A 24,547-nucleotide genomic window follows, 5' to 3' on the forward strand; every position below is an offset into this window, starting at 1 on the left:
GTCTAGCAAAGAAAGGTCACCTCCCTCCTACCCCCGCATCCTAGACCAAGTCAGAGCCAAGGTCAAGGAATTGCGGCAGGGGTATGTGAGGGAGGAACCGCATTACTGTGCATGCGCTGGGAGAGGATGAAGAGTGGTGAGAGGCAGCCCACAGCTGCAGGACCCAATTGTGCCTGTTTTTCAGGGTTCAAGTAAAACCTCAGTAAGAAGATTTGATGCACCCTCTTTACACTGCATTGGCTGGGAATTGAACCCAGGTCAACTGCTTGGAAGGCAGCTATGCTCGCCACTATACCACCAATGCCTGCCTGTAAAGTTTCTGGGAAAATTAGTGAGGAAATCCTACATCTGCCATGAGGCTGGCCAGAGGCGAGAGGGTGCCTGTGTGGTTTGGGTAAAGCAGAACTTCTTGGCCATTAGGCAAAGACCAGAAGTGGTGACGCTGGGGTAGTGGCTGCCCTGCACTCTCCGTGGTGTGAGGAGCTGGGCAGGAGAGGAGTCCCAGGGGTTGTTGGGTGGGAGAGTAGAGTTTATCAGACTTTGGGCTAAGCTCTAGAGCAGCCAAGGGAGAGGTGGGGAATTGACTTTTGGATACTCTTTTGGCCCAGGGATGTGAACCAAGAGCCGCCCTTGTGTTTTTTGCTGTAAAGTGTTGTTTCTGGGTCCTTTGTCTATGATCGTGCACTTCTGCCTTCTGGAGAGCCATGTCACAGGCACAAGCCCCCAGAGACCCCTCCAGGGACACATCACAGGACCAAGCAAGGGGCAGAAACACTGGGCACTGTCAGTGTCTGGGCCAGAGATAAAGACCCTCTTGGAGCTGTGATCCGAGGGGGAGTCTCTGCAGGCCCGGCAGTCCAGGAGGAGGAATGTGGACATTTGTGAACATATGAACATCAGAACGGCCGTACTGGGTCAGACCAAAGGTCCGTCTAGCCCAGTGTCCTGTCTGCCGACAGTGGCCAGCACCAGGTGCCCCGGAGGGGGTGGACCGAAGACAATGATCAAGCGATTTGTCTCCTGCCATCCCTCTCCAGCCTCTGACAAACAGAGGCCTGGGACACCATTTTATCCCCTGGCTACTAGCCTTTTATGGACCTAACCTCCATGAAATTATCTAGCATATGGCCCAATGGCTGATGGCCTTGCAGAGAAAGGCCACCTCCCCCCTCCTGCATCCTAGACCAAGTCAGACCCAAGGTCAACGAATTGCGGGAGGGGTGTGTGAGGGCCCGTGAGGGCAGGTCCCGCTCTGGGGAAGCACCACAGCACTGTGCATACTGTGAGGAACTGGACCGAATCCTGGGGTGTGGGGAGCCCCTGTCTCCAGGGATAGTTGTGGAGTCTGGGATGGAGACACCTGGGCAGCAGCGGCTGCAGCTTCAGGATGACAACGCTGCTGACCTGCAGCTCCAGGGGAGGCAGGAGGACTCCCAAACGTCTTCAGGCAGCGGGGAGGGAACATCAGGTGAGTGCTGGGAGGTTGCAACACCCAGGACATGTCGACACTTGCAGTCTCCTTCAGGAGAGGGATGCAAATGGAGACATTCAAAATTGTAAATGAAATTGGGATTTAAATATCCTGCGCTACATTTGCATAATCGCGTCCGAGCGCTGTTTCAAAATACGTTATTTTGAAATAAAAAACACCGTTTAGATGCAGTTATTTGGGGAGAAAACCCTTCTTCCGAAATAACCCTTAAACACTCCCCTCTGGTCTGGACCTAACAGCAGTGTCAGCGTTTGCTACTCGGGGCTCTGGACAGCCCCTGCACAGAGGGAGATGGCAACTGTGGGACGCCCTGGCCAACTGTTCCAACATCTCACAGCAGAAAAGAAAACAGCCCCTGGCAGCGAGGGAGTCAGCACATCGGTGGGTGGGGCAGGGAGCTGGGGGCAGAGCTGGGCTCTAACTCACTGGGTGACCTTGGCCCATTCAGTGAATCTCTCCCTGCCCCCATGGCCCTGTCTGTACAGCAGGGACAGCAACACTCACAGGCCCACAGGAGGGGGCTGGTTTGACACTTCACCCCATGGCCCAGCAAGGAGCCCCCAAGCTCCCCCTGTGCTCGGGGAGCCAGGTTTGCCGTATGAATTCTGTGGGGCAGGTGCCGTCAGGCCTGGGCATTGGGATTAGTTACCAGTTTCCCTGGCCCTGGGGCACTGCTACACTCAGAGCTGTGATGGCCGAGTGGTTAAGGCGTTGGACTAGAAATCCAATAGGGTTTCCCTGCGCAGGTTCAAATCCTGCTCACAGCGAGGCCTGTGTTTTGGCCACACCCCTAACCAGGGCAACAAGCTGCACAACCCCTGAGCCACTCTCCCCATCCCCAGTCAATCCCTTTCTGCGCCTTCTGAGAGAGACATGGCACATGGTGCCTCATTATGGGTCCCTGAGCTCTAGGGAAACTCTCAGCTCCTGCAGCCTCTGCCCCTTGCCCAGCACCCCATGGCTCAGCCCTACCCCTGGGGGCTGCCCTGTTCTAGAGTGTGATAGGAGCTGAGTGAGAGGATGGAGCATCTGTGCCTGCCCCCAAAGGGCCATCCATGAAGGACAGAAATGCTGGGGATATGATGTGTGTCTTGAGTCAGGCAGTGGAGAACACCTGGCTCCTGTTACCCTGAGATGGGATATTAGGAAACTTTTCACATGCAGCCTGGCTAGCTCAGTTGGTAGAGCATGAGACTCTTAATCTTAGAGTCATGAGTACAAGCCCTATGCTGGGCGGTGCCCTTCCTTAACTCCCAGACTCTGGAGCTGATCATGCAATAGAAGCACATTACGTTTAAACAGCTGCCATGTGAATGTACCTGAAAGTCTCAATGATCTGTGTGAAAGGCAGGTGGCCAGTAATTAGAGCCCCAGGTATGTTGTGTGCATGAAGGTAGGAATGTGCACTGGGTAGTCTGATAACGGTGTTTAGTGAAAATTAATAGGTGTAATCGCAGTGTGCAGGAGGGTTTTTCTTGTGCAAGAAGGGGCAGTGTAGACACTCCTTCTTGTGCAAGAGTCTCTTCTGAAAAAAGTGGTGGCGGCTTATTAGCTATGCAAATGAGGCTCAGCAATATTCCACACTTAGCCTCATTTGCATATTACTCATGCAAGAATCTACAAGTGTAGACATAGCACAGGTGTCCCTTCTGATGAGACAGGCACATTCTTCTCAGGGGTCTCAAAGTTTGGGTACCTTCTTGCCCTAGGAAGGGGTGTGACCAAAACACAGACCTCACTGTGAGCAGGATTTGAACTTGTGCAAGTAAACCCTATTGGATTTCTAGTCCAACACCTTAACCACTCGGCCATCACAGCTTTGAGGTCTAGTAGCTCAGGGAAACTGATAAATAATCCCAGTGCCCAGGCCTGACCTCACCTGACAGAATTCACACAGCAAACCATTTCAACCGTCACGCAGAGGGGTCCTGGCCACTCTGGTCTGAGGCTGCCTTGGAGGTGAGTTCTGCTTCCAGGTCTCCCTCCTCCTCCTTGGTCTTCTCCCTTCCTTTCCCTTTTCCTCCTTCTTCCTCTTCTCGTTTCCCCTTTTCCTTCTTCTCCCTGGTCTCCTTCTTGGACCCCAGTTTATATAGTGATAATTTAGTCCTGCTTAACCAATTATTTTAGTTTAATGTTACTAACCAAAGCTAACATACTATTATGATTTACCTAACCAATCATACTTCACTGCCTTTGTTGATTTTCCCCCAGCAACACTAATGATACAGCCGACAGAAACAGCTACAAACCAGACAGCGATCACACAGACAAACAATAGGAAAGTGAGGACAATAATCATAGAATGCTGACTGCACAAACACAACTCTTGCTAAGCAGTGTTTTGCCAGACTAAGTTCTCTCTACCCATCCTTAGATCTCTTTCTTACTTGGTGACAGTGGGGGTCAATAGGATCAGACCCCATGGTCACAGCCTAGTGTGACCCTATTGAAATGCCACTTAGATGGAATGTGAGCCCAGTCTCTACAGTTAATTGCTGCTGCTCTGCAGTCTGCTTTAGTTTATATCTGCCAAATAGCTAGAGGTCTTTCAATGGACACACATTGTTACAGAACCTTTCCAAGCATAAGACACCCAGACCCACAAGCACAATCAACACAACTGCAAAGGGACTCAAACCCTCAGTCTTCTGACCCAAAGTCAGATGCCTTATCTTTTAGGCTACACAGTCCTGTTTAGGAGTGGACATTTTGAAGTGTGTAAGAAGGGAGCAGTCTAGCTAGCCCCCCCCCCCCGCTTTGTTCTGCCAAAGCCGGTTGGGTGGGGTGGGGCTGGTTATGGGGAGGCAGAGCCCTGTGCCTGTCTCAGGGCATCCCAGGGAGGCTCCTTGCAGCCCAGGAGAAGAAGGGGGCTCTGGGTGGAAGGAAACAAGCAAAGCTGGTCCGAGTGGCCATGAGCCAGAACTCCAGTTCAGCCTAATTGAATCACTGCTGGCTCATGTAGGTCCCATGGGCTGTCTCTCGACGGGCCAGTTTTTCCGGAAAATCAGCTGCTTTACCAGAAAAATTTGCCAGCTGTCTACACTGGCCACTTGAATTTCTGCAAAAGCGCTGACTCCCTACTGTAAGAAATCAGTGCTTCTTGCGGAAATCCTGTGCTGCTCCTATTCGGGCAAAAGTCTTTTTCCAAAAGACTTTTGCGCAAAAGGGCCAGTGTAGACAGCAGAGATTTCTTTTTTGCAAAAAAAGCCCCGATCGAGAAAATGGCGATCGGGGCTTTTTTGCTGAAAAGCGCATCTAGATTGGCCACGGACGCTTTTCCACAAAAAGTGATTTTGCGCAAAAGTGTCCTGCCAATCTAGATGCTCTTTCTGAAAATACTTTTAACGGAAAACTTTTCCGTTAAAAGCAGTTCTGGAAAAACATGCCAGTCTAGATGTAGCCATGGTGTAAGAGGCAGCACTCAGAGCTCTGAATCATGTGATCCAAGTTCAAATCTCTGTGGGACTTGCTGGGGTTGGGCTGGTTGCTGCAAAACCCTCCAACTTTATGAGCTTTGGGCTCCTTATCTGCAGGCTCCCCAGAGAAAGAGTTCTGTGCCTCCTGCTGGGTGTCTGATGCCCCCTGGAGCTCAGTCTGATGCTATGGTCTGCCTGGCTGAGATGGGCTGGGCCCTAAAACTTAACCTGCCTGGAGCTTGCTGCTTACCCTTGTGGTCTCTTTTGTGGTCCCCAGGTGCTGTCAGTCTCTGACTCTTGCCCCCCTGGCGCTAGCAGGTGCCCCCCCCCCCAAACAATCTTTTAAATTGGTCTTTCTGGTCCCTCTCACGGTGTTTTTCTCCTCAGCAGCAGCGCACAAGAGAGAAGCTGTTGCCAATGGCCCTGCAAGGCAAGATGAGCTTTGCCTGCCCCCTCAGCCTGACTTGTTACTTGGCCCCATTCCTGCCTCTCTTCCCGGTGGCTGAAAGGGGCTGCGGCTGCTGCCGACAGGGAAGAAGCTGGGAGGCAAGGTGCTGGCAGCAAGAGATTCCGGCTGCCTCTTTGCCCTGGGTCTCAGTGCGCCATGCCGGCCGCCAGCCACCTTGACCAAACCTCAAAGCATCTGGACTAGTGAGCCCACATCACAGTGAGTTGCTAGTGGCCCTGTCAGAGAAGAGGCGCCTTTCTGAAAGGGCCATTTGCGAGCTTCGCTCCTGAAGGTTGGCTAGCTCAGTTGGTTAGAGCGTGGTGCTAATACTGCCAAGGTCATGGGTTCAAGCCCCATGTTTGCCACGTGATTGTGCACTACAGAGACTACTCACCCCCCCTGCCCCGACACACACACTTTACCTGCCTGCTATGGTCAGGGAAGCAGAAACAGGCAAAAGGCTGAGAGCTTTGCAGGACTGAGGCCAGAGAACTGGTAGGAGGAGGATCCAGTCTGCACAGACCCAGTGGCTAAAAGGGTCTGGCCAGCTTTCCCCTAATGGCAGGGAAAACTCTTCTCTTCCCTCCATTGTCCCCAGTGGGGTGACCTGATCCCAAATTCCTGCTGCTGCAGTGGCTGGCCCATGGCTCCTCCAGCCCAAGCCACAGAGGGAGGCTCCATATGTCCAGGTGATGGGACCATGTGCCCAGCCCACAGAGCTGCTGCCAACCACCTGGTCACCTGCTTCAGTGGCCCAGCAGCCCCTCCCCCAAAACCTGCTCCTGCTCAGGCCCCCCTGAACCCACCCAGGCTCCTGATCCTCTGACTTCTGCACTAGCCAGCCCACATCTCAGTGAGTCGCCCGTGGCCCCATCAGAGACGAGCTCGTGGCTGCCTGTGGGGTCTTTCCCAAAGGGCCCCTCGTGGGCTGCTGGCTCAGCTGTTTAGAGCTTGATGCTGATAACGCCCAGGTCGTGGGTGCAAGCCCCATGCTGGCCACAGGGGGGTCTGGTTTGGTGACCTGCCTTTGTGTAGCTGCCTGCTATGGACAGGGAAGGAGAAAGAAGCCCTGGGAGGTGAAGCAGCGGGAGGGAAGCAAGGAGCAGAGTGTCAGCTGCCAGCCGAGAGTCACAGGTGCCCTCTGCCTCCTGGGACCGCCCCTCCCTGAGCCGCCAGCCCCCTGTCTCTCACGTGCGCCCCTTGGGGAGTCCATTCCCTGCCCAGGCTGCTGGGTCCCCGACCACTTCAGCTGCCAGGTCAGCCCGGGAGCTAGGGCAGGAATGGGGGGAAGGAGCAAGTCAAACTGCAGGTGGCAGGAAAGACCAGTCGCGCCTTCCTGGGCCGGGCACGACGGCATCATGTTAGTGACACGGCTGCCAGACATCCCGGACAGTTAATAACCAGCTAGAGGGGTTTATTGGTAGCTCAGTGTGGGGAGCCTAAGATGAAATATTTTTCAATCCCAGGCTTTGCCATGTCTCTCGGTGCAGCAGGGCCCTCTCGGGTCCCCTTGCCGTGCTAGTGCCCTGAGACATCCCCTCATCTATCTTAACCACAGCCCAGCACTGGAAACTCCCGTCCATCTGATTAACCCCCTTCACTTCCAACCCCTCCTTGATTTCTTGGCTAAAGTCCCCTCCCTTGTGCGTGTGGCTGGCAGTGGTTACTAGATGGATCCATTTACATGTAGCTTCACTGAAACCCCCCTTGTTGGCCTGCGTCTAGGTCAGTCCATGTCACTGGCTCAGGGATTTCTCCCCCCAGCACGCTGCAGAGAAAGCCCTTGGGCTCGTCTACACTGGCCCCTTTTCCGGAAGGGGCATGTAAATTTCACCTATCGTAGTAGGGAAATCCGCGGGGGATTTAAATATCCCCCGGCATTTAAATAAAAATGTCCGCCGCTTTTTTAAAAAAGCTGGAAAAGAGCGTCTACACTGGCCCCGATCCTCCGGAAAAAGCGCCCTTTTCCGGAGGCTCTTATTCCTACTACATGCCCCTTCCGGAAAAGGGGCCAGTGTAGACGTAGCCCTTGTGTGTGAAAGGGCCTCAGAGAGCCCAGAAACCAAATTAAAAATAAACCAAAAGGAAACATTTTTGCGCCCAGTGGAACTCCTTGCCAGAGCATGTTGTGGAGGTGAAATCTACAAGAAGGTCCAAAACAGAACTGGACAATTTAATGCAGGAAAGGTCAATCAATGACATTTAACCAGGATGGACAGGGCAGGTGTCCCTAGCTGGTGTATACCAGAAGCTGGAAATGGGCAACAGGAGGGGTCACTTGACAATTGTCTGTTCTGAGGATTCCCTCGGGACAATGAAATTGGCTGCTGTTGTGAGACAGGATCCTGGGCTAGTTGGACAAGTCACATGACTCAGTCTGGCTGCTTTGATGTTCTGTTTGGTTTCTGCTCTTGTCGCCTCTGAGCAAGGGAGAATGGACCTGCCACCCCATCCTGAAGTGGACAGAAAATGGCCTGTGAAAGGCTGGTGTAGGTTAGCAAAGAGGTCTGTTTCTTGTGTCCCTGATGGTCTAGTGGTTTAGATCCAGCACTCTCACTGCTGTGGCCTGGGTTCGATTCCCAGTCAGGGAAACCAGCCTGCCATTTCATGTGACAACTGCCTAGTCACTTTTCTCACCTCAGTGTCACATGTGACAGCAGCTGTGATGCAAGAGGTTACATCAGGCTCCTTCCCACTTCTCTGGCACAGCTAAGACAACACTTACCCTTTTCAGAAGGGGCAGAGCTGGGTCACTCAAACTTCCCCTCCCCTCTCCCATGTGGGCAGCACTGGAGGAAGCTCTGTGGCACACACAGCACTAGCCCATTGGTTCAGTTTGGTTGTTGAAGGAGACAACCCAGAACTGGCTCCAGCCCCCACTCAGTAACCTGGGGAAATGACCCACCAGGCCTGGGCCCCTTGGAGAGGCAACGATTCCCCACTGGCCAGGGCAGAGCCGAGCCTCCCTCTGACACAGTCATGGAGCCTTCTCCCCCTGTTTTTACCTCTCCCCCACAACTCAGCTCTCACTGCTCGGTGCTTCACCGCTAGTCAGTGTTCCTGTTCCAGGAGCAGGTGAGTTTTGTCTTGTGCCCCAATATTGAGGTCGTGTGTCTCTGTTCGGGGGTGAGCCCCCGCGGCGCCTGCCAGTTACTAACAAATATCTTAGCTACACATTATGGGAGAAAGACACTAACCCAAGGGATAATTAACTCTGGGCTACAGCTAGTCTCTGCCTCCCACAGGGCCACTAGGGAACAGATGGGGGACAAGGCATGAGGCAGATCCAAGGGGCTGGCTGAATCCAGTGTGAGAAGCACATGAAAAAGACCCAGCAGCAAGTGAGAGAAAAGCATGAAAACATCAGGATCAGGACCAGAGCAGTTCGGCTATGTCTACATTGGCAAGATTTTGCGCAAAATCTTGCCGCCCGTCTACACTGGCCGCGAGTATTTACACAAGAACACTGAGTTTGTAACGTACAATATCAGTGGTTCTTGCACAAATACTCTGATGCGCCCACTCACGGATAAGCCCTCTTGTCAAGTATTCTTGCGCAAGAGGGCCAGTGTAGACAGCAACGTTAATTTCTTGCGCAACAAAGCCCAATGGCTAAAATGGCCAGCGAATCTTTCTTAAACAAGAGAGCATCAATACTGGCACGAATGCTTTTGCAGAAAAGCATATGCTAGTAGAGATGCTCTCCTGTAGAAATGCTTTAATGCAAAAATTCTTGCATTAAAAATATTTGCATAAAGTCATACTAGTGTAGATGTAGCCTACAAGTAAATCCAGGAATTAAACAAAAACCAAGACAAAACAAAGTGAAATCCCCTTTCCTCTCTACTGCAAAACTAACTTTGAACTTTTTGACAGTAGCTAACCACTCAGCCTGTGCTCTCTTCCTCCAGCTTCCCAACAGGAAAGAAAAATCATCAACAGCAGACAGCAATTACACTAAAGCAATACTATCCACTTGCTTCATGCTCAGAAGAGAACACTGTCACTCATCCTCATGGATAGCAAGACCAACCACTTTCAGCTGCATTTCTCTAGTTAACAACTATAGAAATGATCCCGGAAAGTACAGTCTTATTAACACCTGCTTCCCCACACACCCACACTCATGTGCATTCACTTTCTCCTCATGAGGAATGTTTTCACACAACACTTAGAAAACTAAAGAACAGAAATAATCTCAGCAAAGTGCTTGTCCCATTCAAACACGCTCCACCAGGTTTAGAAATCTGCATATTAGAATATGCTCCATGTCCCTGTTTACAGAAACACGCCTCCTGATTAGCATGTGGAGCACCTGGCAGCCAATCAAAATCTCCTGGGCTACGTCTACACTGGCACCCTTTTCCGGAAACACAACCCTTTAGTCCAGAGAACACATCTGCTCTTCTGAATTTTATGAAGAGATGTTCCAAAAAAAAAGGTTGTTTTTTATCTGACATTTGGCCCAGTGTAGACAGGCCAAATGTTGGAAAAGCCTCTTCTGAAAAAAAGAAGCAGAAAAAGCTACGCAAATTGGGGTTTGCAATTTGCGTAGTTTTTTTTCAGAAGAACAGTGAGGTGTAGACATAGCCTGAGTGTTGGTCAGTGCTGGTAGGAGACAGGGAGGGACAAAAGTATCTAAAGGCACCTGCAGCCTTTCAGAACAACCCCCAGCCCAACCCCAAGTACAAGCCCTTCCCTCCACCCCCGTTGGGATCTACTGGGAACTGTCTGGACTCAAGCCCACTCCGGTGTGAGCCTAAGGATTGCCTGTTCTGTAAAAGCTGAACCCTGGGAATCAGTAAGCACCTAAAATGACTCTGGTGGGATTTGAACCTATAACTTTTGAATGATCAGCTTGGTTTATATTAACTGTAGCTTAAAAGTCCAACAGGCTTTCCATTGCACCACAGAGTGGTAGTCTTGCTATCTCTGCAGCATGGCAATTGCTGGGTGGAAAGAAAGAGGACCCAAGTCTTTCTTTTTCAGGAGAACAGGGCCACTGAAAGTAAGGGGTGAGAACTAAGCTGCAGTTTGAGAACATGGGCATTGATCCCACTACCTCTCACATGCTAAGCAAGCACTCTACCACTTGAGCTAATTCCTCTGCTTGCAAAAGCCACTCCTGCCCCACCTACCTTGTTCTAGAGCCCACAACATCCCTGTGGCTGCCCAAGGCTCCTTTCTGAAAGGGCCACTTGTGAGACTGACACCCGTGGGCCGGCTAGCTCGGAGGTTTAGGACGTGGTGCTCATATCACACAGATGCGTCTTAAGAGCAAGCCCCTTATTTCAAACCATAACGGGCTCGCTATACCGACGTCCCTGTAAACCTCATGGCACAAGGAGGGAGGGGCGTTTTGGAATTGCGATTTATTTTGAAATAAGCGCTGTGTAGTCAGCACCGAATTACAAAATAAGTTATTTCAAAATTGACTCGAAATAAGCTACATAATTTGCATCACTTATTTTGAGCTGTAGGACGCACCCCTAGGCCTCGTCTAGACTGGCATGATTTTCCGCAAATGCTTTTAACAGAAAAGTTTTCCGTTAAAAGCATTTGCAGAAAAGTGTCTGTGCCACTCTAGATGCGCTTTTGCACAAAAAAGCAGCCACTTTTGTGCAAGATCACTCCAATGTCCACATAGCCCAGGATCAGGACCAGAGTAGTAGAAGTAAAACCAGGAACTCAAGAAAAGCCAGGACAGGATGATAAAGGGAAATCCCTCCTTCTCTCTACTTCAAAACTAATTTTGAACTTTTTGACAGTAACCAACCACTCAGCCTGTGCTCTCTTCCTCCAGCTTTCCAACAGGAAAAAAGGAACAATCATCAATAGCAGACAGCAATAACATTAAAGCAACACTGCCTGCTTGTTTCATGTTCAGAAGAAAACATTATCACTCATCCTCATGGTTACCAAGACCAACCACTTTCAGCTGCATTTTTCTAGTTACCGACTATAGAAATGATCTCTGAAAGTATAGCCTTAGGCAGGCCCTGCTCGCTACACACCCACCCTCATGTGCATTCACTTTCTTCTCATGGGGAATGTTTTCACACAACACTTAGAAAACTAAAGAACAGAAATAATCTCAGCAAAGTGCTTGTCCCATTCAAACACGCTCCACCAGATTTAGAAATCTGCATATTAGAATATGCTCCGTGTCCCATTTTACAGAAATATGCCTCTTGATTAGCATGTGGAGCACCTGGCACCCAATCAAAATCTCTTGCTGTTTCTTCCTGAAACTGCAGTTCCTGGGGCTCCTTTAAGTCAGGGGTAAGTCTGTGGACCAGCTGGGTCCAGGAAGCTTTGCCTGCTGGGCTGAGGTGGAAAGTGACTAAGTAGAAATACTTGATTACGCTACTCAAGACCTTTTTTGGGTATTTGTACTTTACTCAAGTTATTTATTTTTGTCACATTTTGACTTTTAATCAAGTTGGGTTTTTTAGACAATATTGTACTTTTTACTCCACTCCCATTTCCAGAGGCGCTGGGTTGCTCACGACTTGCATTGTTCTGATTTGCTAAAGCCCAGCTGCATGTGCAAGCACCAGGCATCCAAAAAACAGCCAATCCACAAGCACAATGCCCCTGCCAAGGAAGAAGCCTTTTAATAGCTGCTCCAACACCTTGGCTACGTCTACACTGGCCCCTTTTCCGAAAGGGGCATGCTAATTTTCAACTTCAGAATAGGGAAATCCGTGGGGGATTTAAATATGCCCCGCGGGATTTAAATAAACATGGCTGCTGCTTTTTTCCGGCTTGGGGAAAAGCCGGAAAAAAGCGTCTAGACTGGCACGATCCTCCGGAATAAAGCCCTATTCTGGAGGATCTCTTATTCCTACTTTGAAGGCTTATTCATCTGTCCCTGACGGTCTAGTGGCTATAATTCAGCACTTTCACTGCTGAGGCCTGGGTTCAATTCCCCCTCAGGGATACCTTGGCTTTCACATGACATGTGTCTATTAATTCATCTTACCTTATTGTTACAGCAGCTGTGCCCCAAGGCAGTATGGACACAGGACAGGGGTTTCTTGCACAAGAGAGTATCAGCACTGCCATGGATGCTCTTGCTCAGAAGCACAGCTCACACATGGCAGCATGGATGTTTCTTGCACCAGAAACTGCCACTGCAGACATAGCCAAAGGGACCTTTGGAGCTGAAATCCAGTCCCCCTCCTAACAGCAGGACAGAACCCCACCCACATTACTGTTTCTCCAAATCAAGTATCTACCAGGAGCAGGGTTTGAACCAACCCAGACAAACATCTATTAGATTTTAAGTCCAACACCTTAACCACTCGGCCATCCTAGTGGAATGAAGTAATCCAGAAGGGGGAAAGTTCTCTCCCCAAACAGCCCAGGGACTGCCTCTCAGAGCATCTGCCCATCCCAACTCTGTGCCAGGGCTTCCCACTGAGAGGCTGAGAGAGCCGCCCCCTCCCCCCCAGTGAGGAGGGAAGCAGGGAAAAGGGAAACCAAACAAGACAAAACCCAACCTCTGCGGGGATTCCGAGGGACAAAGTCCTGGTGGGAAAAATCCCCCCTCCCCACACACACACACAGACCTTCACCCAGTATTTTCCCCACCTTGCATTTGGCCAGGCCCCCATGGATCAAGCCAATATTTCCAGCCATTGTTTTTACAGCATGGACAGTCAAACCCATTCACAAACTTTTGCCAGACCAGTAGCATTACAGTTCCATGTCTGCAGGGCTTGCCAAGGGGCTGCGAACCCCGCTCGCCAGCCGCGCAGAATCGCACACTGCGCATGCGCAGACTGCACTGAGCACCAGAAAAAGGGAGTTTTGCACAAAAAGAAAACTTCCACACTGCTTGTTTTTGCACAACAACCCCAGTGCAAAATCAGTTTGCCAGAAAATATGCAAATAAGATCATGACTCATGCAAATGAGACCCTCGTTAGCACCTTTTTTGCTGAGGAAATTTGTAGTGTAGACATAACCGGAGATTCCTGTGCAGATCATGCAATAGAAGCACATTATGTTTAAACAGCTGCCGTATGAATGTACCGGAAAGTCACAAGGATCAATGATCTGTGTGAAAGGCAGGTGGCCAGTAATTAGAGCCCCAGGTATGTTGTGTGCACAAAGGAAGGTAGGAATGTGCACCAGGCAGTCTGATAACGGTGTTTAGTGTGTGTTTGTAACAGGCTCCTGCCCATCTCCGGTAGATTTGGGCAACTCCTCCACCAATTGCAATACACACTAGGCCGTTCCTCCCCAGCTGGGTGTGGTTCTTGTTCTTCTGCACAGCACAGCCCGTGGAGACCAAGGACCTGCCATTGGGCTTCCAAATCCCACCCTTGTTGAACGGATGGAAACAGAAACCAGACACACAGCGGGTTTGAGCTGGCTCCAGCCGAGGGACGGGTTTGCCTGGTTTATGTGCGTTGGCACAGGACAGCAGTAAGGGGTCGTATTCATTTATAGAATCCAAAAAATAGAAACCTAGAATGTAATGGAATTGGAGAGAGAAATGTTTCCATTGAATGGTCAGTTGGATTTGAAGTAACACTCATATAATTTGTAGTCCATCACTGAGCTGCTCTCCCTGATGTTTGCACTGTTAGGAGTTGAGAAGGGAACAAGAGGCTTTTGCAGCCCACATACCCCTGGCCTGTCTCCATCACTTCTGCCTCTGCCAGATGAAGGGAGGCTGCTGGGCCCAGCATCTTTCTCCCCAACCAGGGCTGGCTTTTGGGGAGGCGGAGGGGCCACTGGAGGCGCTCGGTTCCCTGGCTGTGTCCATGGGGAGGTGGCTCTGCTGAAAGCCAGACTGGTTTTCCTATTGTTAGGCAGGACCCCGCACTGCATGTTCTCTCCTGCTTTTGTAGCCTCTGTTGCCTTCTGCAGGTGTCCCTTCTGACGGGACAGGCATGTTCTTCTCAGGGTCTGGGTTCCATGTTGCCCTAGGAAGGGGTGTGGACAAAACACAGGCCTGGCTGTGAGCAGGATTTGAACCTATGCAGGGAGCCCCTATTGGATTTCAAGTCCAACATCTTAACCACTCGGCCATCACAGGTATAAGAAACAGCAGGCCAGGGAAAATGGCAAATAATCTCAGTGCCCAGGCCTGATGTCCCCTGACACAGAATTCACACGGCAAACCCTTTCAACAGTCATGCAGAGGAGTCCTGGGTGCTCTGGTCTGAGGCTGGCTTAGAGGTGAGTTCAAGGGGAAACCTCACAAAGGAGATTCCAGGCAGCCAGGCCATGGGGGTCTCTGAGATTGTCCCTGTCCCACCTGGCTGTTGCTATGGTTTGGGTTTGGGGTGGTGGAGAAACTGGGAAGCTCTGTGAATGGATAAGGTCCCTGGCTGAGCTGTGCCCCCTGCCGTGTGTGTGACTCAAACTGTCCCTCGTCCCCTTTTATGTATCTATTGCGCTTTCAGCTTCTTTCCTCAGGCACATCCATCCACCAAGGGATCTTCTATTTTCCTTTGTGCCGCTCAGCCACGGACACAGCAGAAGGGTTTTCCTGCAGCCACCAGCCCCAGCCCCTCTCTCCAGGGAACTGCAGCCCCTCGGGCCAGGCAGCTTCTCCCAGCATTCAGGAGGTACCAGGCCGAGAAGAAACCGTCTGACACGGTGCTGACAGGGAGGGGCCTCACTGCTAGTCGCTGTTCCAGGAGCAGAGCAAGTTTTGTCCTGGGCACCAATATTGAGGGCGTGTGCCCCTGTGTGTGTGTGAGCCCCCATGGCTGTGATAGTTTTTACACATGAAGGGAAATGCCCCCCTTGAACACCCCACACCTCCCACACACACGGCACTTCTCCTGAACTGCTGCCTCTCTGGGAGATGGATGAACTGCTGGTGCGGGAGGAGTTCCCTGGCTAAAAGTCAGGCAGGCAAAGTCCAGCCTGTAACACCCAGAAGAGGGGATTTGCCTGTCTGGGGAGAGCAGGAACAGACCAGCACTTGGGAGCTTGGCTGCCAGCTGCTTAGCACATCTGGACACAGAAGAATCCCAAGACTTGGTTCTGCCAGGCTCCAGTTTCTCCTCTTCTGTTTCTTTTCAGCTCCCTGCAAATTGCCTCCCAGCTGTGGGTGAGGCTGAGTGTGTGTGAAACCAGCTGCACTTTGGATGATTTTGTTAATTGTTTAAAAAGCCTCAGGCACCTCTTCTGCCTGGGGAGGTGTCTGGAATAGACGCCTAGTGTGACATCACCCTGGGGTTTTACCCCTTTGACCTCACCCAGAGACTCCTGAGAAGTCTGTCTCCTGTGTCCAACTCTGCCTCAGGCCAAGTGTTCGCATGTTTCATAGATAAGTAAACTCCTCCTCCCTTTTTCCCTGCCAATCCTTCCCGAGTGAGCTCTACCCGTCTCTCCCAATATTCCAGTAAAGTGTATTAACCCACCAAGTCCCAGTGATACCAACTTCTTCCTGCTCATTACCCATAGTTCCCGTGTGTCTGTACCAGCATCTAAGACACAGATTAGATTTTGCTTCCCAGTGGTCCCTCATCCCTCCTTTATCTCTGCAGTTACAGCCCCTGCTCTCTCCCATTTCTGGCCCATCTCCCAGGTGTCCATGTTGTTCACTTACCTCTGGGCTTTGGGCACCTGCCCCCAGCAAACCTAGTTTAAAGCCTCCTCACTAGGTGAGCCAGTCTGCACCCAAATACTCTTCCCTTCCTCCACAGGTGAGCCCCACCCCTGCTGAGCAGCCCTTCCTGCCAAGCATCCCATGGAGAAGGAAGCCAAAGCCCCCTGCCCACTGAGCTTAGCTTTCTGTGCCCAGGGGGCCAGACACCGCCAGAGCTGGAAGACTGGAGGGAAGTGGGGAATGGCTGCACTTTGGGAGTCAAAAGTGTTGTCTGGAAACATAAAGAGCCATTTTAAAGAAACCTTGGAGGATGGCACCATGGCTTAGCTGGCTAAAGCACCTGCCTCATAAACAAGAGATCCTGGGTTCAACTCCCAGTGGTGCCTTGTTGTAACCTTTGCTCACATTTTCCTAGGTCCTTCTGGGGCACAGAAGAGGCCTCCCTTGGTCACTCATGGAACTTCTGGTTCAGGAAAAGGCTGATTGGGGAGGAGTGTTGGGAAGAAGGAAACCACAAGCCTGGAGCAGGTGCAGAGGCTGCTGTGACTGGCCCTGACAAGGCAGGGCTCTGACTGCAATTGCTGGGACAGGAGAGCCAGCACCACACACCCTTGTGATTCCTTGGGGGTGTCAGCACCTAGAGAGCCTGAGGGTGAAACCTCTGCAGCTCCTGTAGCCATGGAGAGTCAGGGTCTGTGGGTGTCAGGTGCTTCTCCTCTATGGTTTCCTTCTTCCCAACAATCCTCCCCAATCAGCCTTTTCCTGAACCAGCAGTTCCATGGGTGACCGGAGAGGCCTCTTCCGTGTCCCAGAAGGGTGTAGGAAAATGTGAGCAAAGGCTGCAACAAGGCAACTCCAGAAATTGAACCCAGGATACCCTGTTTATTACACAAAGCTTCAGCCTGCCAAGCCATGGTGCCCTACTCAGACCCACTTGTAAACCGTTCTATGTACAGTCCCAGATAACACCATTACCTCACAAAGTTCGGCCATTCCCCATTTCCCTCCTGCTTTCCCACCCTGGCAGTGTCTGGCTCCCTGGGCACAGAAGGCTACAGCTCAGTGGGCAGAGGCTCTAACATGCACATCTCCTCTGGGACTGTAGGTTTTGAAGTTCTGCAGGGTTGTGGGAGGAAGAAATGCAGCGAACTTTTATTATTAGGCTTGTAAACCCCTTGGTCTCAGGGTCTAGGTTGGAGTCCCCAGGTGGGGGCCCGGCCTCCTTCAGTTTGGTCCCTTCCTGAGAGCACAAAATAGACAACAGAGAATTCCTTTGCCCTGCAGCAATCTCTGTTGGCCAAAGGGTTAGCAACCGAATATTTGCCCAAGCTTAAGTGCAGTAGCAGAAAATACTATTGTGTGTGTTTCTGTGGTGTAGTGGTTATCACATTTGCCTAACATGCAAAAGGTCCCTGGTTCAAAGCCAGGCAGAAACACAGGGTCTTCTCTTATTGCACTTCCCCTGGGTGCCCACAAGGCAGTTCCAGGGCCTGCCACCTGGTGCAGGGTTTGGCAGCATGTGTGCTGGCTTTCAGGAGCTTGTGGAAGACAACTCAGCAGGTTAGGCTGAGATAGGAGAACGTGGAGGGGGGGCCTGAGACTTCTCAGTGGTGCCTTGCCTGAGACCAGGTCATTGCGGCCACACAGTCCAAGGCCCACCCTGGAAGTGCCACTACTGCGGCTGTGCACCTTCGGGGCAGTGTGGCTGTCGCCTTTGGTACAAATGGACACAAAGCCACGCAAACCTGGCTTCCAGTGCACAGGGGGAGTCTGTGGTCATATTGCTGGGCCGTGGGGTGAAGCATCAAACCAGCCTCCTCCTGTGGGGCCTGTGAGTGTTGCTGAATCTGGGCCCCTGCACCTGGGGAAAGGCAAACAAAAGGTCTGGGGGCCACACAGAGACCCCGCTGGGCTGAGCAGGAAGTGGCTGGGACTTTGCTTTGTCTTTGGGCTTGGCTGTCTGCAGCCTGGAAACCTCCTGGCTCCTCAGGCCACTGGTCTGGATGGTGCGTTACAGACGTCGGAATAATGGAATTGCTGTGTAGACGCTCCCATTGTTATTGCAGTGTAATGGCCGTTATGCCCAAGGAACGCTGCTGTGTAGATGCAGCCTAAGAGAAATGCTTTCATGAGCATGTGGGAGGAGCAAGGGCTCCTGCAATGTCAGGAGAAATGGGGAAATGAGGTCACCTCTCTAGATATAAAACAGTTGACATGTCAGGAGTGGGATTTGAACCCACATCTCCAATTGGAGACCAGAACACCCAACGAAGGGAAAGACAGGTCCTTGAGTCTGGCACCGTAGACCACTCGGTCATCCTGACATCTATGCAAAGACCTCTAATGGCAGTTTACTTACATGTGAGAGTTGCTCGGGGAGGCGGCGGGAGCACCTCTCTTTCCCCACCTAACAGCCGCTCTGCAGCCCAGCTGGGTTTATCCCCACTCACCGTCATCTACCGTTGTGAGGTGTTTTGCAGGGAGCTGACAAGAAACAGAAGAGGAGAAAACTCTGGCCGGCAGAACTGAGGCTTGGGATTCTCCTGTGCCAGGGAGCCTGTGTCAGTGCCTGGGGATCCTGAGCTGGGTGTCTCCTGGGCTTGTTGGCTCCAGATCAGGGGTGTCTCTTCTGCAGGGCAGTGCTTGTTCCCGGTGCTAACGCTTATCTCTGGGACACACTTTGTGCAGGGACCGTTGGTCTTTGTGCCACAGCACATGTCTGGGACGTGGGAGTGAGGAACCTGCCTCAAATAGACACGTATCCGCCCCTAGCAGTGTTCTGCTTGAGACCCCGGAGCCCTGGCTTTGACTGGTGCCGGGCACGTGGGGAATTAGATCTAGGGGGAGATTTCTAGAGCCCCACAACAGCTGCTGCTCACATGCAGATGTGCACATCTGTCTGGGGTTACTGGGCACCCGGCCTGCTTTCTGTCCCTGCCAACCTGGGCAAAGTGGCATCACTGGCTCAGGGGTTCCTCTCCTCAGTGCACTGCAGAGAAAGCCCTTGTGTGTTAAAGGGCCTCAGGGAGCCCAGAGCAGAGGGAGCTGGGAATCTAGTCCCATTGATCCCCTCAACACACACACACACACAATCCCAGCCCCAGACCCCCACATCCTTAATCCTGTGCCCTGATTCCCATATCCTCCCACATCCTCACCCCTGCCCTGAGCCCCACCCCCCACTGACATGCTCCCCAAGTACCTACCTTGAGCCTCCCACACTCCACTCCACACTTTAATTTCTTACAGGTACTGTCCTATCACAACCCCTCCCCCAACTTCCTGCCTTGAGCCTCCCTCTGCCCAAGGGGTGGTGCCCAATAGAACAGTCCCTGTAAGAAATGTGTCACTTTCACCCCTGGGAGCAGCTCAGCCAGGCAAAGGGGCTGCCTGGGGCAGGACATTAGCCCTGGAGGGCAGGGGTGGGTGTGGCAGTGACATCACAAGGGCTTTTCGCAGCCCTTCAGCTTATTGGCTAACGGCGGTTGAGAGCCTGTGCGGGGGCAGGGAAGTAGCTGCCTGAGAAATGTGCTGGGCTGCTGGCCGGGAGTGAGCCAGGTAAGTCTCCCAGCCAGAGCCTGCCTCTGGCACCCCAGCCCCTCCCTTCCCTCAACCCACTGGTACCCCATGTAAACCAAACCCTGTGCCCCCCTCCTGAACCCTCACTCCTCCCAGATCCTGCACCCCAATCCTCTGCCCCTGGTCACAACCCAACCTCCTGCAACTGTTCCTGCACCCCAGTCCTCTGCCCCAAGCTCCTGTCTGCACCAACCTGCATCCCAGACCCCCTCCTCCTCCATTAATAGCATGGAAAAGTGCAGCCCTGGGAGTGGTTCCCCATCACAAGTCATTGCCCAGGCCAGCCCTAACCTGTGCAGCAACCCAGCCCCCCCCCCCCCCCCGCCAACTGCTTAATGAGCCCTGCCCTGCCAGGGGCTCAGGACTCTGCCCATGGAGCTGCCATGTCTTCTCCAGAGCCCGGGGAGGACTGAGTCCAGACAGTGCCCAGCAGAGTCCAGCGAGGGCAGAGGGAAGAGCTGGGATGTGGTGGTGGGGCCAGGGGCTGTTCTGAAAGGCTGCAGGCGCCGTTAGACCCTTTTCTCCTTCCCTGTCTCACCCCAGCGCTGAGCAACACTCAGTGTCGGTCTGAGCATCCGTCCTGCTCTGGGACGTGTCTCTGTGGCAGGAACCTGCCCAGGCGGCTCTCGCAGTGAGGCCCCTCCCTGGCAGCACCGAGCAGTGAGAGCTGAGTGAAGGGGAGGCAGGACCAGGGGGAGAAGGCTCCATGCCTGTATGAGAGGGAGGCTTTGCCCTGGCCAGTGGGGAATCGTTGCCTCTCCGAGGGGCCCAGGCCTGGTGGGTCATTTCCCCAGGTTACTGAGTGGGGGCTGGAGCCAGTTCTGGGTTTTCTCCTTCAACAACCAAACTGAACCAATGGATCTTGTGCCGACCTGACACTGCGCTGGGCTAGTGCTGTGTGTGCCACAGAGCTTCCTGAAGGGCTGCCCACATGGGAGAGGGGAGGGGCAGTTTGAGTGACCAGCTCTGCCCTTCTGAAGGGCTTGTGAAAATGGCAGGTGCTGTCTTGGCAGTGAGGGAGAGGTGGGAAAGGGGCCCTGAGTGAACCTCTTGGGTCACAGCTGCTGTAACAATGAGGTAAGATGAATGAGTAGGCAGATGTCAAGTGAAGCTAGTTTCTCTGACTGGGAATTGGACCCAGGCCTCAGCAGTGAAAGTGCTGAATCCTAGGCACTAGACCACCAGGGACACCTGCACATGGCGTCTTTCCTTACCTGCACTAGCCTTTCACAGGCCACTTTCTGTCCCCTTCAGGACACGGGTCCATTTTCCATTGTCCAGAGGGGACAAGAACAGAAACCAAACAGAACATCAGAACAGCCAGACTGGTCCATGCCAGTTGCCCAACTAGCCCAGGATCCTGTCTCACGACAGTAGCCAATTTCATTGCCCAGTGGGAATCCTCAGATCAGACAATTAAGTGATGCCTCCGGTCGCCCATTACTAGCTTCTAGAATACACCAGCTAGGGACACCTGCCCTGTCCATCCTGGTTAAATGCCATTGAGTGACCTTTCCTGCATTAAATTATCCAGTTCTGTTTTGGACCTTCTTGTAGATTTCACCTTCACAACATCCTCTGGCAAGGAGTTCCACCGGGCGCAAAAATGCTCCCTTTTGAGTCACTTTTAATTTGGTTACTTACCAGTTTCATTCTGTCACCCAGGATCTTGAGTAGGAGAATAAAAATTCTTATTTGCTTTCTGCACCCCTGTCATCATTACATAAAACTGTGTCCCATCGCACCTTAGTCGTCCCTTTCCCAAGCTGAGAAGAAGAAGTTCTATGAACTTCTTCCTTCAAAGTAGGAATAAGAGATCCTCTGGAATAGGGCTTTATTCCGGAGGATCGGGCCAGTCTAGACGCTTTTTTCCGGCTTTTCCCCAAGCCGGAAAAAAAGCGGCGGACATGTTTATTTAAATCCCGCGGGGGATATTTAAATACCCCGTGGATTTCCCTATTCCCACTTTCAAAATTAGCATGCCCCTTCCGAAGAAGGGGTCAGTGTAGATGTAGCCCTAGTGTTTTCCCTGCCTTGCATTTGACCACCTCCCATGGATCAGGCCAGTGATTGCTAACCTTTTTGTAATACCATGGACAGCCAAACCCATTCACAAACTTTTGCCAGACTGGTAACATATTTACATATCTGCATATACATTATGCAAATAACAAATATGCAAATATGGAAATAAACCATTACCAGTCCCTAACAGATCAGTGTTTGCAGTTATCTACACGTAAAAATTCACAGAAGAAATTCCCCTCAGGCTCCTGGGGGGGGGGCAGCTCTTCCCCCGGGGGGACTGGAGCCTGCAGAGGGAGGGGCGCAGGGAGAGGCACCCACAGAGGCAGGGGGCATTTTCGACACCCTGGTTATAAACTTCAGAAATGTTGGGGCACAGAAGTGCCACCACCAGGCACCTCTGCCCCCACTTCTGCCCCACGGTGGTGGGGGAGTTGCCGTTGTATCTTTCCCCATCTCCTTCTGTACAAGCCCTGCCCTGTGTCTCCCCTTCCCCAGCCAGGCTGCTCTTGCTCCCCCTGTCTCCTCCCAACCTCCCCTGCCCCGTTTCCCTTCCTGTGACCCCCCCCCAAGTTTCCCTCCATTGCACCCCTGCATGACTGGCATGATCCCCCCAACCTCCCTTCAGCGCCTCCTGCCTCCCCTTCCTGCCCCCATCTCACACGTCCCTGTTCCCCTTCACCTCTCTTATCTTCCCCCACCCCACTTGATCCCCCTCCCCACCCTCTCTGGGGTGGCTCCTCCTGCCCCGCACGAGCTGGTAGCAGCTTCCCTGGCCCCAGGCTGGGATCACAGCCCCCTCTGCCACCCTGGGGAGTCTACTCTTCTGGGAAGGGGAGGGGGGCCTCTCCTACCTGTCCCCACAAATGCTGCCCACCCTGGGGTGGGGGCCGGGCTGGGGGCCGGGCCAGGCAGGTACTGTCCAGACTGGGGGTGCTGCCATGGGAAAGGTTCCCAGGGAGCAGCTTTCTACATCCCACCGGCCCTGCAGGAGATTCCTGGGGGCCCAGCAGTGCTGCACCCAATGCTGAGGCTCAGGGATCCGCCCAGAGCCATTTCCAGGGGCCCTGCAAGCAGAGGGCAGGAAAGGAGCCAGGCTGAGGCTTTGCAGGGAGCAGGCCGGGCACCTGGCAGGAGGAGGCTCCAGCGAGCACAGAGCCTGCGCAGGGCCAGCCTGCTGGGAGGGGAGCAGGAGCATCCAGCACCATTCAGGCCAGCGGCAGCCGACACTGGGGAGCTCTGAGACTCCAGGGCAAAGGCCTCCAGCCCCCAGCCCCTGGGATTAGGTGGCCCTGGAACCAGGCCCCCTGGAGTAGCATTGTGGCCGGGGGGCTCTGACCCACAGGGGGGCTGGCCCCAGAGCCCAGGGCCTGGGAGTCTGGTCAGCAAGTGAGACTCGCCCGTCAGTCCAAGCTGCTTTCTCCCCGGCTGCCGTTCCTGCCTGTCCCGCGCCAGCGCCGCACGCAGGCCAGTGGGGCAGGACGGGGGGTGTCAGTGGGGCCCTGCTCTCAGTCCGTCCCTCACAGGCCCTGTGGGCTGCTCGAGGGCTGAGCCCGTCGCCCAGGCCTGGCGCGGGGATGGAACATGGGGCACGTTTCCCCCTGTGAGCGTGTGCGGGGGCAGGAGGGAGCCACACGGGCCCGGCTGAAGGTTTTGTGCTGGGGCTGGAGGCTTGAGCCCGAGCTGTCGGCCTCAGCGGGACTTGCTCCTCCCCCCTCTCCTGCCTGGCTGCCTCCTTTGGCCGCAGCGCTCAGGGGGCAGGGCAGCCAAGAGAGCCAGGACCAAGGCACAAGCCCCTCAGAGGGGACAGGCCTGAGGCCTCTGGCTTCTGCCAAGGGGCTTTCTGTGGTGCCGGGCGGGGGAGGGAGGCCAGGCCCAGGCAGGAGAAGGGGCAGCACGACACTGTGTTTCTGCCTGGTTTCACTCAAGGGTCCTTCTGCAGGTGAAGCGCCCATTAGAGCCCCCTGTGTTGCTGGGTTCTCCTGCCCCAACACTCACCCAAGGGCCACCTGGGCAAAGCAGCCTGCCCCAGCCCCTTCCAAAGCTCAGCTGGCAGAGCAGAGGCCTGTGGCTGGGGATCAGCAAAGGCCCCTTAGGTTGCTTTTTTTTTAAAAAAAAAATAATAATAATGGAGACTGCCTATCTCCTAGAACTGGAAGGGACCTTGAGAGGTCATCAAGTCCAGTCCCCTGACTTCTCAGCAGGACCAAGTACCATCCCTGATGAATTTTTGACCCAAATGGCCTCTGCAAGGATTGAACTCACAACCCTGGGTTTAACAAGCCAATGCTCAAAACACTGAGCTATCCCTCCCCAAACATCTCTGTAGTCAGCATGGGGCTTGAACCCAGGACCTTGGTATTATTAGCACCAGGCTCTAACCAACTGAGCTAGTGGGGCTGCTGATTCAACTCCACCTGAAAGGAGAGATTCTTCTCCCTCCCCCTGGCTGCAGGCCCGGCCTTAGGACCAGGCGGCTGCCTTGTGTCTGTCCCTTTGGGGCCTGGGGCTACAATTGCTAAAAAGGTTTTGGGTTCCAGCTGCCAATCTAACGTCTTAGGCTGCGCAGACCTCAAGACACGGCAGGAGCTAGAGGGGAACGGTAAACGGCTGCACTTTGGAATGGGAACATGTTCTCTGGAACCATAAAGTAGAACAGTTTGAGGGCCACTTTCAAGGAGGGCACCATGGCTTAGTTGGTTAAAGCAGCTGCCTTGTAAGCAGAAGATCCTGGGTTCAACTCCCAGTGGTGCCTTCTGGTGAGGCCAATGTGTCTCTTCTTTCCACCATATCCCAACACATATCTGGAGTTGGTTTTACTGTTTGCTGGTGTCCTAACAGTGGAAGTAGGATGGCAGCAAAGAGCTGGTGCAGGTGCCCTCTGGGTTTGATTTAGAGATTTAGAGAGTCTTAACTAGACTTGCTAAATCAAACTTGCTAAATCAAACTCTGGGAGATGGATTGCAGCAGAAATCTCCACCTGAGTGAAGACATGGCCTAATGGTGCAA

The 24,547-nt window shown here is 53.0% G+C and overlaps 1 protein-coding gene and 9 non-coding genes across 13 annotated transcripts in view; 5 read left to right on the forward strand and 5 right to left on the reverse strand.

Moving 5' to 3' along the window:
* LOC142824070 (zinc finger protein RFP-like) overlaps positions 1-24,547 on the forward strand; it is a 246,383-nt gene that overhangs the window by 85,678 nt on the left and 136,158 nt on the right. The gene's annotated exons all lie outside the window — the stretch shown is intronic.
* TRNAG-UCC (transfer RNA glycine (anticodon UCC)) lies at positions 233-304 on the reverse strand. The gene has a single exon. It is a non-coding gene; the product is annotated as a tRNA-Gly (tRNA).
* TRNAS-AGA (transfer RNA serine (anticodon AGA)) lies at positions 2,178-2,259 on the forward strand. Its single transcript has one exon. It is a non-coding gene; the product is annotated as a tRNA-Ser (tRNA).
* Positions 7,876-7,947, forward strand: TRNAE-CUC (transfer RNA glutamic acid (anticodon CUC)). Its single transcript has one exon. It is a non-coding gene; the product is annotated as a tRNA-Glu (tRNA).
* On the reverse strand, positions 9,239-9,450 carry LOC149521365 (small nucleolar RNA U3). Its single transcript, XR_016348027.1, has one exon. It is a non-coding gene; the product is annotated as a small nucleolar RNA U3 (small nucleolar RNA).
* LOC149521366 (small nucleolar RNA U3) lies at positions 11,131-11,346 on the reverse strand. Its single transcript, XR_016348026.1, has one exon. It is a non-coding gene; the product is annotated as a small nucleolar RNA U3 (small nucleolar RNA).
* Positions 14,323-14,407, reverse strand: TRNAS-UGA (transfer RNA serine (anticodon UGA)). Its single transcript has one exon. It is a non-coding gene; the product is annotated as a tRNA-Ser (tRNA).
* On the forward strand, positions 17,298-17,370 carry TRNAV-AAC (transfer RNA valine (anticodon AAC)). The gene has a single exon. It is a non-coding gene; the product is annotated as a tRNA-Val (tRNA).
* Positions 18,150-18,258, reverse strand: TRNAL-CAA (transfer RNA leucine (anticodon CAA)). Its single transcript has 2 exons — positions 18,221-18,258; positions 18,150-18,195 (listed from the first exon to the last, which is right to left on the reverse strand). It is a non-coding gene; the product is annotated as a tRNA-Leu (tRNA).
* On the forward strand, positions 24,220-24,293 carry TRNAT-UGU (transfer RNA threonine (anticodon UGU)). The gene has a single exon. It is a non-coding gene; the product is annotated as a tRNA-Thr (tRNA).

The sequence above is a fragment of the Pelodiscus sinensis genome, chromosome 28, assembly GCF_052426305.1.
Source record: "Pelodiscus sinensis isolate ZL-2025 chromosome 28, ASM5242630v1, whole genome shotgun sequence".
NCBI classification, from domain to species: domain Eukaryota; kingdom Metazoa; phylum Chordata; order Testudines; family Trionychidae; genus Pelodiscus; species Pelodiscus sinensis.